This window comes from Strigops habroptila, chromosome Z, assembly GCF_004027225.2.
Source record: "Strigops habroptila isolate Jane chromosome Z, bStrHab1.2.pri, whole genome shotgun sequence".
Taxonomy (NCBI): Eukaryota; Metazoa; Chordata; class Aves; order Psittaciformes; family Psittacidae; genus Strigops; species Strigops habroptila.
The window spans coordinates 58,573,768-58,586,261 of record NC_044302.2 but is presented as its reverse complement, the minus strand read 5'-3'; positions in this window follow the sequence as shown (position 1 = coordinate 58,586,261).

Genomic DNA, 12,494 nt, shown 5'->3' with positions numbered 1-12,494 from the left:
GTATCTCAAGTAGAAAGACAATATATTTGTAGTACTATCAAATAACAAGAAGCTTTTGTACTGTGCACCACATGTGTATGCACATGATTAAACCTTGAAGCAAAGGGTATATTCACCATTGCCTTTGAATCCAAAGGGATGAGTTTCTCCCACACTGTTCAAGAGGAAGTAAAATGTCTACACAAAAATAAGTGACAAGATGGAGCAGAATACAAGAAAGAAACAAACATCTAGTGGAATCTTTAGAAGCTGTTCGCTGAATTATTGGTTTTAGTAATCTGAAACAGCATGGGCACTTGTTAGTCTAACTAGAGCACATTTGTATTCCTATTCCTATACTCTGTTGTAAAATAAAAGACAATAAAACTTAATGAAGATGATTGCTAGAGATTTTTGCCCATTGTTAAGTGGAAGGAAAATTGACTTAAGGCGAGCTTACAGACCAAGCTACTTAGTAATGAAGAACCACCTAAATTGGTGTAATAGTTTTACACATTGGAAAAATACAGCCCGCTAACAGAGTTCCTGTCCTTATCCTGAGCCAGAAGCTGCAGCTCTCTGTGGAGGCACATACGTAGCTGTTAGAAAATGGCTCTACTGTTTTATTTGAATAGCTTTTCACCAGGTGCAGATGCCAGATGCACAGCCTTCTCACTGCAGAAAGCTCTGGATCACTTCTGTTGCACAGGGACTTTCCACATTAATATCATACTCTAAGTAGATCCCAGTGTTCCAGCTTGCACTAGGAAATAAAGTCTGCAAGCACTCCAGTGAAAAAAGACGCAGCAAGAAGAGGGATTATTCAGAAGATCCATGATATTGTGTTTCATTGTTAATTTGGAAGACAGTTTGTTAATAGTCATGGCTGGACCAAGATATGTGATTTAATGGTCTGAGCAGTGAACTAAAACCTATAAATTGCTAATTTGGCTCTGATGCGTCATTTTCTTGTGATCTGAGCCAAGTTACTTAATCTTTCTTCACCTGTAAAATGGGGATATGACTATCTATTTTGAAGGGCTATATGGATGGCTTGTTAGCTTAAGATTTTAAAGTGTTTCACAGATAAAAGAACTGTAGACATCCTTTAAATATGTAGACAAATGCTTCAGTTCAGGTGAGGTCTTGAAATTCTATTGCTTTACCTACATTATCTGAGTTATTGATCTTAATAAATTTCAGGAAAAAGGATATTTGCAAATTCCAAAACAACGACGTATTTTCTTTCCTCCAAAAGTGTCATGGATCATGTTCTTTTTTGTTCTTGATGTTGATGTTTGTTCTTTTTTCAACCACCTATATTTTTCCTGACACACTCCTTTTCCTCCTTTTTCTGTTTTTTTTCCTCCTCTCTTTTTATATTTTTGTAAAAGATTGCAATCTTTGTAATTTTTTTTGCTTAGATCAGGATGGAGCTGTCTTCAGTTTCACACTGCCCAGGATATGTTCAGCTCAAGCAAACCTCAATACACCTGACAGCCTCGATTATAGTTCTTACAGTCTCGTCAGCGATTATCCTGACAAACACTGTCAAATCAGTTAAAATCATATACAAGATTAAGAGCTGTAAAAATTATCAGAGAGGCCTGTGGAATATTAGAAGGGATTCTGGAGTAGATAGGGTCCAATGACTTCAATCAAAAATTACTTCTAAGAATCAAACCTGTTTTGAGGATGGAAATAAGATTTCATCTTAAATTTTTCTAAGGTTATTCACAGCTTTTAACTTAAAGGAAAGGGTAGTAACTGTTGCTGTAATTACTTTGAAAGAGGGAGCTGCAACATCAGTCATTTAGATTTAGAGCATAAAAGGCTGAAAATCAGAAGGCTACAGGAACATCTCAATATTCATGAACAAGAGTAAAGCATGGGAAGAGGCTCAGGTTAGTTTTTTTATACTGCTTTATTTTGTCTAATGTGGAAAACATTCTAAGAATATCCTCTTTAGAGTGAAAATAGTATAAAACTAAAAATACTTCGGCAAAGCAAGATTCAAATCACATACTTACTGCCTTGTAATTAATAGGAATATCCTGATTATCCTTACTCTAGTAACATTCTTTAAATTATAAGTGTTACAATTTCTCTTTATTACTCCCAAATACTTCAAATACATGATTGGACATAAAATCACGATTTTCTTACAAACGCTAAGATAAGCACTTGAGAAAGTGTATAATTCTCATATACTGGGCCACATATGCTTTTGACTGTGGTCAATAGCAAAAGTTTTATTTAATCTCATTAAGAGAAGGATTTAGTCCATACTCTTGCTAACCAGCAAATGAAAGCACTCATGTTAATTTATTTAATTAGTATCAGTTTTTCATCTGAGCTACTGACGTCTGCTGTGGGAAAAATACCAGATTCTGTTTTAATAGAAGGCTGCATCCAAGTGGAGTTCTGTTTAAAAGGTGCCAGAATCAGAAATCCTATTTCAAATATGGGCAAGAAGCAGGTCTGTTAAGTCTTCTAGAGAACAAATTAACAAGTGGGAATGATTAAGCCAGAAATGACTTGGTGTTCTAATTGAAGAAGTCATGCAGCATGATGTCACCCTCTGTTATTAGTATTTAATTGCTTTCAGAGAGAGCTCAGTGTGCCTCTCTTCTCTCTCCCACAAGAAAACACAGTATTTAAAATGCATCAAGTTATAGAAGAATGTTGCTGTTTGCACACACTTGGTCTGTTTTAAGTCCATGTAATTAAATTAGCTAAATAAAAACCACGGAGCTGTTTATAGGCTCAGCTTTGGATTTTTTGTTTTATGCATCCAGGTTTGTTTCCAGTCTCATTGGCTGATTTAAAGACTATTCTTGCCATACATCTAACAAAGAATGGTCACATCCCATGACTGCACCTGGTTTGCTGAACTGGCTATTTGAATTTTTCTCAGCAAAGTGTCAGTGTAGAAGAGTCATTATGTTGTAGAAAGCGAGAGGGAGAGGAAGGCACTGTGCTTGTTACTTATCCACATATATGTAGTACCCAAAATCTTTCTGTCATCAAAGTATTGGGATAGATGAACTCAACTTTCACATTAAAGCCAAGCAGAAGCTTTACTGTATGTTCTATCAGTTGTATTTAGCCTGCATTAAATAATCTGAATAGAACACCATACACTACATACACCACAAAGAAAGAAAGAAAGACTTAAAAAAATGGCATTTGAAAGGCGAACATTGCACACTGCAGGCTAGTTTCTACTCCTTGCTCACAGAGGTAACCCCTGTCCTGGCAGTAGAACTGCATCACGCATCACTACCATGAGATTTGTGTCTATCTATCTAGCTTGTTTTCTACATCTCTGGTTGCTTCTTTCATACACATAGCATATACGGTCAACTTCTGTACATTTTCACCAATTCAATAATGTTACTATTCAAGGAAGAAATTTTAATTAATGACATTTAACACAATTTTGATGGACTTCTGACTTCTTCATCACTATGTCTTTCTCTAGATGTATGCAAAACAATGATCCTGAGAAATGTCATGCACTCTCAGGACCTCTTCCTCGGCATTTTGAAAAGAATGTTCAGCTCATGTTTTCTACTGGACTAGTTGCAAGGTTAAAAATAGATGTCTTAAATAATGTTTTAAGGGACAGGACTGTGTGGCTTTTCTCCCACCTTTATCTACCCATGTTCCAGCTTCATAAGGGGAAAAAAATCTCAGTTGGGCCTTCTGAGAGAAAAGGTATGCATGAGGGTTTCTCTCTCTTGTATCCACAGCTGAAATATGAGGGAAAGAAATAAAAAGTTCTTTTTCTCTAGATGCAGGGATTGCTCTCCCACCTTGGAGCAGCCCAATGCAGGGTTTTTTCTTCCTGACAATTTTCGGTTTTGCTACCTAATATGCCTCAGTTGAAAAGCAGAAAGAAGCAAACATCAAAAGTGCAAGAAAAGAATCCTTTGTTTCCTGCTCTCATGTCCAGGTGATGACTCCAAAAGTAAACTCCCTATCCCTGTGCAGGAGCTAATCTCTTCTAACCACAGGCATTGTGTTGCTTTGTCTTGGTTCTCACAAATGAAAACAGAATATAACGTACTTCAAATGACTGAATGCTCACCAAGTAAGCCATTAAAAATTGACTGAACCAGAACCGTTTCTTGGTCACTTCTCCAGTTCTGGATCTCAAAACACTGTTTCATGTAGTTGCTTGTCTTTAGGTATGTTTATGGTACATTACCATGAAGTTACAAAGTGGGTGATACAGATGAATAAATTCTCAGAATAAGACACATAAAAATACAAGCTATGAAGTTCATGAAGTGAAAGGAAAATCTCTTTCCTAGAGGAACCTGATGGGAATCCAAAAACTTTGCTGGAGCCCAGTGTCTTAGTTATTTTAACCTTCCTATGGGTTTGACTTCCTGTGCTCAAGGCTAGTTCTGATATGGTGCAGCTGTGTAACCTGGGATGAGGCTGCTGTGAAAAGGGTTATGAAAGAGCAGCGAGAGCAACACTGCTTTGCTGGGGAGCTGCAGATCAGGCCAGGCAGTATGTCACTGAACCATACTGCAGCTATGCCAGTGCTTGGCTGTGTACTTTGCTGATTCAGACCCTCCCTATGCTAGATTGCATGTTTTTTTGCCTGGAGACCAATGGACTAATGGCTGATGAAGTTACCAGCATCAGACTTGCTCTGCTCTTCTTGTTCTGGGGCCTTGCCTGTAAAGCTACCATCACACCTGCCTTGCTGTTGCTCTCAGGTCTGAGCTTACCTTCCTATACGGAGCAGCGCAGTCTCGTTGCTCTCGTTTGAAAACTGTTTGCTCTTGTTAGGGATGTGGGGATTTTTTGGTTGGTTGGTTGGGGTTTTTTTTTGTTTGTTTTTGTTTGTTTGGGGTTTTTTTGTGTGTGCATGTTTGGTTTTATTTAGCTCTCTATATATTTTCTTGATTTTGTTTTTCATTTTCTTAAAAGTAATGAAGGGAAGAAGATGATAGATAAACTCAGAAGAAAATTTAAGCCAAGAAGTGAGAGAAATTGTTTATCTGTACGGTAAAGATACCTCTTATTGTTGTAAAGAGCAGTGGTATTAGAATATTATTTGCATGCATACCTTTTTCAGTCATCCAATACATTCTCTTATCAAAACACAGCTTTTCTGAAAAAATTATATTTCTGGAAGAAAAGTTTTGTGTACATATATATCTTGGCTCTCTTTTGACCTTTCCCTCACATTCCTTCAGGCTTAGAATGTCACTATTTACTATTCAAAACTCTCTCTGGTTATGCCACACTTCATCCACTCTACGTGGAGATTAATTCAACTGCCTTGTGCTAAAGTTTTTTTGTGTTACATTTCCAGGCAACTTGTGGTACATGAAGCTTTGTCTTCAGAGAATGACATCTGTAATATTTATTAAAAAAAAAAAAAAAAAAAAAATCACAGGTTAGAAGTACATTTCCATTTGAAGATTATTTTTGACTCTTTTTTTTTCAGAGAAATCCTAGCGTCATCGGCTTTTTTTTCCTCAGACGATGTGACATTCTCAAGATCCTTATTAAAAATGTTTGAAGGCAATCAGTTAAATCTTTTATACTAGTGAGAGGGACTAGAACTCAAGAGGTCTATTTTTGTACAGAAGTGTTTCAAATAGTTTAAGAGTTTTCCATATTGTTTTTTATTATTAAATGAAATAATGGTATAAATATTTTTTTAATTAAGCATTGCTTTCAGAAGTGAGCCCTATTACTGTTTTATGTTTGTCACACGATGGAGACATGAAGACATTCTGTACTTTTAACAGCAGGACTATAAAAGCTCAGGGCTTTGCTGGCTGTCCTGTTTCCTATCATCATGAAAGTGGACACTTCAAGAGCTGGCTGTGGGGTATTACCTTTATGGTGAGGTTTTCTAAAATTATACAATGTACATAGTAAGAGGTCAGAGGAGCTGGGCAAGAATGAGAGAAAGAAAGTAGATTTAAAAAAACAGAAAAAAAAAAAGGAAGTATTTGGCTTTTCTTTTATATAAAAGAAAAATTTTTTTTTTAATTTTCTTCTCACAGTCTTGTAAAAATCGGTTGAACAATGTGGGCAAGATATATAATAGACAACACGAATTTGATAGCAGAGGCTGGACAATATAGACTAAGAATAGAAGCCTGAAATCAGTGAGTTATTAAGTAAAATTAAACCACTCTTGTCTGCCTCTTTAAATTTACGAACACAGCAACAGAGCATTTAGTATCATTAGTACAGATAAAACATCTCACAACCATTAAAAGTTTACTCAAATGTAGTATATTAACAAATGTTCAACCTCCATGGAAATATACCAGTGTTAATGAGCTTGTGACAGTCTTTGGGAGCTATGCATAGGTGACACTAAAACATGATTTTTTCAAGACAGAAATTAGATTCAGAAAACATATTCAAACAACTTCATCAGTAGGAGGCATGGGAAGTGCTGGGGAGTAAGCAGTATTATGGGAAAAAGACAGCCTATCTCTTTACAGCAGGGTAAAATGCACACCACGATAGACACCATGAGTCATGAGACAGTGAAGGCTGCTGCCAGCAAGAACTATACTATTTATTGGTTGCTTACCAAACTTTAAATCACCACTTCTGGAGCTGTTTAAATTTTTCCAAGGCTCTGGCTTTGGGGGCAAGTGATTACTTAAGAGGTAGGTGAGAAAGCATGTTGGAAAACCAGTTTATTTTGCATGAACATAGCAGTTTTCTGCATTCAAGAGATAATGATGAAAAAATATGGAAAACTTCAAATATGGACAGAAACCCACGAGTTATACAAGAAATGAGTGATATCCAAGCAAATAAAAAAAATTCCCCAGAATTTTTCATCTGAATATGAGTGACCTGAATATGAGTGTTCAGATATAGACTACTGTGATCTAAATATGTGACAAACATTATTTGTTTTACCGATAAGTCTTTGCACTATGTCATTAACAATATTCTAAATATCACCACTGAAATAAAGATTCTCTTCAAACCTATTCAGCTTAGCCAATCCTTCAACTCAAATGCAACACTCTTGTTAACTTAGGTTTTTTTTCAGGTCCCTCGGTCTTAATTGAAAGGAACCAACTGCACGCCTTGAGTGTCTAGCAAACCTGGTTCTACTAGATGGGTGACAGTAACAAAGCAAGAAGCTTAAAAAAAAGATCCTGTGCTGGGGATCTGAGTGAAGAAAATCTGAAGCATTTAATGTTGGTAATCCTAAAAAAACAAATTTCCTGCTGCAAAAATATCCAAATTTTCAAAATCATTCATGTCAGTTGTTGTCTTGGAATATATACTGTACGTTCTTTTGACATCATATTGTGCAGAGCACACCACCTGTTTCCTGCATGCATGAAATCACAAAGGCAATGCAAAAAGAGGGTACCAGCAAATGAATCAAGCCTTTCTACTACTGGAAAAAAGAAAACTCAAAGACAGAAGTAACTGCTTTTATTTTCAAATACTGTGATCATCAAGGCTCATAAATGCTTACTAGTGGAAAGCTAAATGAGGTATAACGACACTTAGATTTGAAAACATTGACCAGTGACAGCAGAATTCAGCAGCTGCTGTCAACTGCAAACTGATTTCACTTCACTACCTTTACACAAATCCTACCCATTACTGAAATTCCTACGCACATCATATTGTATTGCATTTAACTTGAATTGAGCTTGAGAAAGCTTGAGAAAGATTGAGCTTTCTGAGATGTGCATTCCCTTAGACTAAAAACCACCTGAGATGCTGAGGCTTTTGTTTATAAAGAGGAACAAATTGCTGTTGTAGGTTTTGGGTACGTGTGAGGCAGGACTTATGATATTCTTGAGTTCTAAAGAGTACTCCCTCCATGTCCTTAAACCAAAACATAGTGGTGTCAAATTATTACTTTTCATACGCAAACAGACTGCATTGCAGAAATAAGCATTAATAAGCCAAGAATCTCGTATTTTTGAGCTGGCTTTCTACCAGTAAACAAGTTGCTATTTTCCAACAGAGTTCTCATTGAATCTTTGGAAAATGAGAATGCTAGTGTGTTCAGTTCTCCTTCACCATTTGTACCAATTTCGCTACCTTCTTCTTTCACTTAAAATTCTCAAAATTTAGGGGGAAAGTAATTTTTGTGTTGTATGAAGTCACAGGTGTCTTCTATTACTATACATAGCATTTTCTCTTCTTTCTCTTCAAGCTTGTGTGACATTTTCATTCCCATCAAGACTAAATTGAAGTGAACAGTTAGTATGCTTACACCCTCTTTCACTGGCTTCCTGCATTCACCCTTAGCACTTTCAGTCCCTGACTGAGAAAAACTACGCAGTTTGGTATGGCTTAACAACATGTGTTGCTATCTGCTACAAGAAGACAGAGAAATTAGTTTTTTCTCTTGAAGCTCTAGCTTCAAGTCTTATTTAATTTTTTTACCTAACACTGGAGCATTTATAGCAGAAAGAATGGAAAGTCTCATTCTCTGTTCACTACGCCAGCATTGCACATCTTATGCTTAGGCATCTTTCTCTCTCTGTTTGGGCACTGCAACCCAGATACTGATACCTAAAACCAGCACAATGAATTCCAAGAGCTGGCAAGGTTCTTAAAAATTAGGCACTGCAGCTATCAACATGCTGTAGACCTTAGTCTCTGACACTGTTAGAAGCCCTAGTGTGAGAGAGCGTTTAATCTTTCCAAAGGCTGGTGAAACTGTTGTGTGCTTTGTTGCATGCACAGCTCTGCTGAATTTTGACTGCATCAGGCAACATGTCCTCTGGAAATCCACTTTGGTTATGATTTCCCCACACTATCCCTTTTAGTTTATCCCAGAGCAAACCACATAACAACATCCCATTGAGCCTGGTGGAATTTTTGCTTGACTAAGAAATTTTCCGAGAGTGCTGAATCCTTTGTGGGTTCTGCTCTGCTTTTTCATGCAAATATTTTGAAGGGGGGTGGGCAGAAAGTATTGTTTGTTATGTTCTCAGTAAAGGTTTTAGCTGTGAAAATTATTGTATTTTTCTTTTTTGAAGGTTTGGGTATGCATGAGCAGTATGTTTCATAGTCTTTGAAAATTCTGTAAAAGAGAAAAAGAAAAACACAAAAGAAAACACACCACCTAATCAGATCTATGTAGAAGCAAAATCTATTTATGCAAGCAAAAAGAAGTTATTCTCTTCCTTGACAAGAAATTCTCTTACTTGCCTTTTGATGGAGATGATGTCTTGTAAATGCATAACTTTTCTGTGATAGCTTTCTTCCATCTTGAAGGACTACCAGCAGTACAGGCTTTTGCTGACACTACTTTCATATGGTAAAACCACACTCATCAGCTCTTAACTACTTCTAGCTGCCAGTGACCAGTAAGAACTTCCCTTTTTAGAAGGCTGATCAGGTCAGCCGGTGTTACATGGCGCTAATGGGGAAAAGAAAATCTCCCTTCTTCTGCTGATCTATTTTTGGGAAATAGGTTGATTTGTGCTTGTGGGTTATGTCTGGCTTTTCACCAGAGAGTGACAGTTGATAATTGCACTTTTCCTGGAATCATCCCATTCATCAGCAAAGGATGAGACACATCTCTAACATGTTGTGCTAAAACCAGATACCATCCTCTTGAACATGTGCTGTTCTCAGTAAAAGTTTACTGTGAGGGATATAGGAAAAAGTATGTTTCTTTTATATTTCTCCATCTACTCCTCTTTTTATACAGAAGTTTAATCTTGCCTCAAAAACCAAATGATGTATGTTGGCATTGCAGGCACCTTTTATGCATATGAGGTGCATGAGCCTGCCTATAATATCTGGCCATACAGATTACAAATGCTCACTAAAATTACCCTTTAAGTAAGTCCAACCTAAAATACTTAACAGCAGTTACAGATTACAACAAACCGGCTCCTCAAACTTCTGGCACCACATATACATAAATCTATCCATGGGGCCTTTGATATACCATTCAAACTGAAACTACTGAAATTTAGCTGACTATTAAGTAATTTTAATAACTTTCCTGTGAAATGAACACGAAGTATGAAAGTAATTAATCCTGACTATGAGGTAAGGATGTTTCTCTGGATAAGAATTACAAACAGCATGGTCTTAAAGTCTGAGATAAATGTGACCATAGCAATTAAACTAGTTTGAAACTTCAGTTTCAAAAGTCTACCTCCTCATAATTGTGCGGGGGTGTTTTTCACTCTTTCGGTTTCATAATAAGAATCCTTCCACTTTGTGACAGTTAGATACATGAGAGATCTTCTGATCTGAAAACAATTAAACTGCACACACACAAACCCATACACAGTCACACACATACTTTAAGATGTGTGTTACCCCATAGTTCCAGAATGCCTGGAAAAGCTTGCACATAACACCAGTGAACCTCACAGCTTCTATTCCATGGCAAGCTTCCTTTTTTGCCCAAATTCCTTTGAAAGGTTTGACTAGGATGGTTACACTAGATAGGCTTCAGATCACACTAGCAAGAACCTGAGCTGACAGAAAGCTCTTTACTGTTTTTTGAGGAAAAAAGCACCTCTGTGCTCAGATTACTGTACTTCCTTGGCCTTTGACACTGTTGATCAGATGGTGCTTATGAGAAAAATGGGACAAAGAAGAAAATTTATCTTAGAGATCAGTTCATACCTACACAGCAGATGTCCACTTTCATGGAAGATATCTGTTCATTAACAGATACCAGGCTGGAGACTAGCATTCTAACCAGAGAAAAATAGGATAAGGTATCCTGCTGACCTGAAACTCTCGAAGACAAACAAGCCTCTAAGTCTAGGCCATAGGTACTATCTTAACAGTGTGAGTCCTTACAGCATCAAGAAAAGATATTAACAGTCTTGAGAAGCAGATTACGTGGTGTTGTGGTTTAAGCCCAGCCAGTAACTCAGCACCATGCAGCTGCTCACTCACTCACCTCCCCGTTCCCGGCAGGATGGAGAGGAGAATCAAAAGAATGTAAACCCCAAGGGTTGAGATAAGAAGAGTCCAGTAACTAAGGTATAATATAAAACTACTACTACCACCACTAATAATAATAATGATAAGGGAAATAACAATGGAAGAGAATATAAAACTAAAAAAGGAAGGGAAAAAACCCAATAAACACAAGTAATGCACAATACAATTGCTCAACACCCGCCAACTGATACCCAGCCTGACCCGAGCAGCGACCTGGGCCTTCCGGGTGACTCCCCTCCAGTTTATATACTGGGCATGACGTGCTGTGCTATGGAATACCCCTTTGGCTAGTTTGGGTCAGGTGTTCTGTCTCTGCTTCCTCCCAGCTCCCCGTGCCCCTCCTCACTGGCAGAGGATGAGAGACTGCAAAGTCCTTGATCAGGGTAAGCACTACTGAGCAACAACTAAAACATCTGTGTGTTATCAGCATTGTTCTCAGACTAAAGCCAAACCACAGCACTGCACCAGCTACTAAGAAGAAGAAAAATAGCTGTTATAGCTGAACCCAGGACACATGGACAATGGAGCTAGATTGCATCTGACATCTATGATATCTCATTAAAACTCTGCCTGTGGTATCTCTGGCACTATCTTAAGGATTACTGTACACACAGTCATAACTCTGCTTCCAATGTAGTTAACACTGCCTTCTCTTTGTTTCAACTTCTTTGTGACCTCACAGCTGGAAACCACTGGTGATCAAAGCTCTACTACCACCACTGTGGACATGAAACTAAGTGTCCTTTTCTATTAAGATGACACTCACCTACTACATAGCTTGTCTGTACATATAACACAGCTCCTACACTGGACATGTGCAGTGTCTGCCATGCCTTATTGGTAGCCTTTCCAGGTAACTGCTTAGTCCTGCACTTCAGGAGTTTGCAGAGGCACCACAATTCCTGCTATGACCCATGATTTTTCCACACAGCTTTTTTCCTTTCTTTTGAGCCAAGCAAAGTAAAACAGTAGCCATATGAACTGCTGGGAAATTTCCCAGTGGCAAGGCTCCAACTACAGCGCGTTGCAGAAATCAAGCAGACTCAAGCTAGAATTGCTGCATTTAAGACCAACTGTAGCGATGTACGTTTTTTATTCACAATTATTTCAATATACATAACATTAATTTTTTTTTCTCCTGCCTCTATGTCATTAGATGCAGGCATCCCTGTTCAGTTGGAGCTGTTTTACATTTTTGCTGTGAACTCTCAGTTTTCAGTTTGGAGGACACTTAGTTTCTGCATTAGACTTGAAAGGAACATCCCAGACATCAGTATTTTAGAGCAGTGTACATTCACAATGACAATAGCTGGCAACTTCTAACTTGCAACTTCTGCTTCTAATTTTATCCTCTTCTTCATTACATTTCATAGATGGTTTATGAACTCGAGTGCTTAAATGCTCTGCCTCGCTAAGCATAAGTTTGCATACTGAGAACTACACGAATGGTGGTCTCACTCACAAATTTCAAAAAAGTGAGGAATGCTGCCTGGTGACAGGTAATGATGATTTACAACTGTTTTTTTAGGGAATGCATATACAAACTTTTCCCTGTT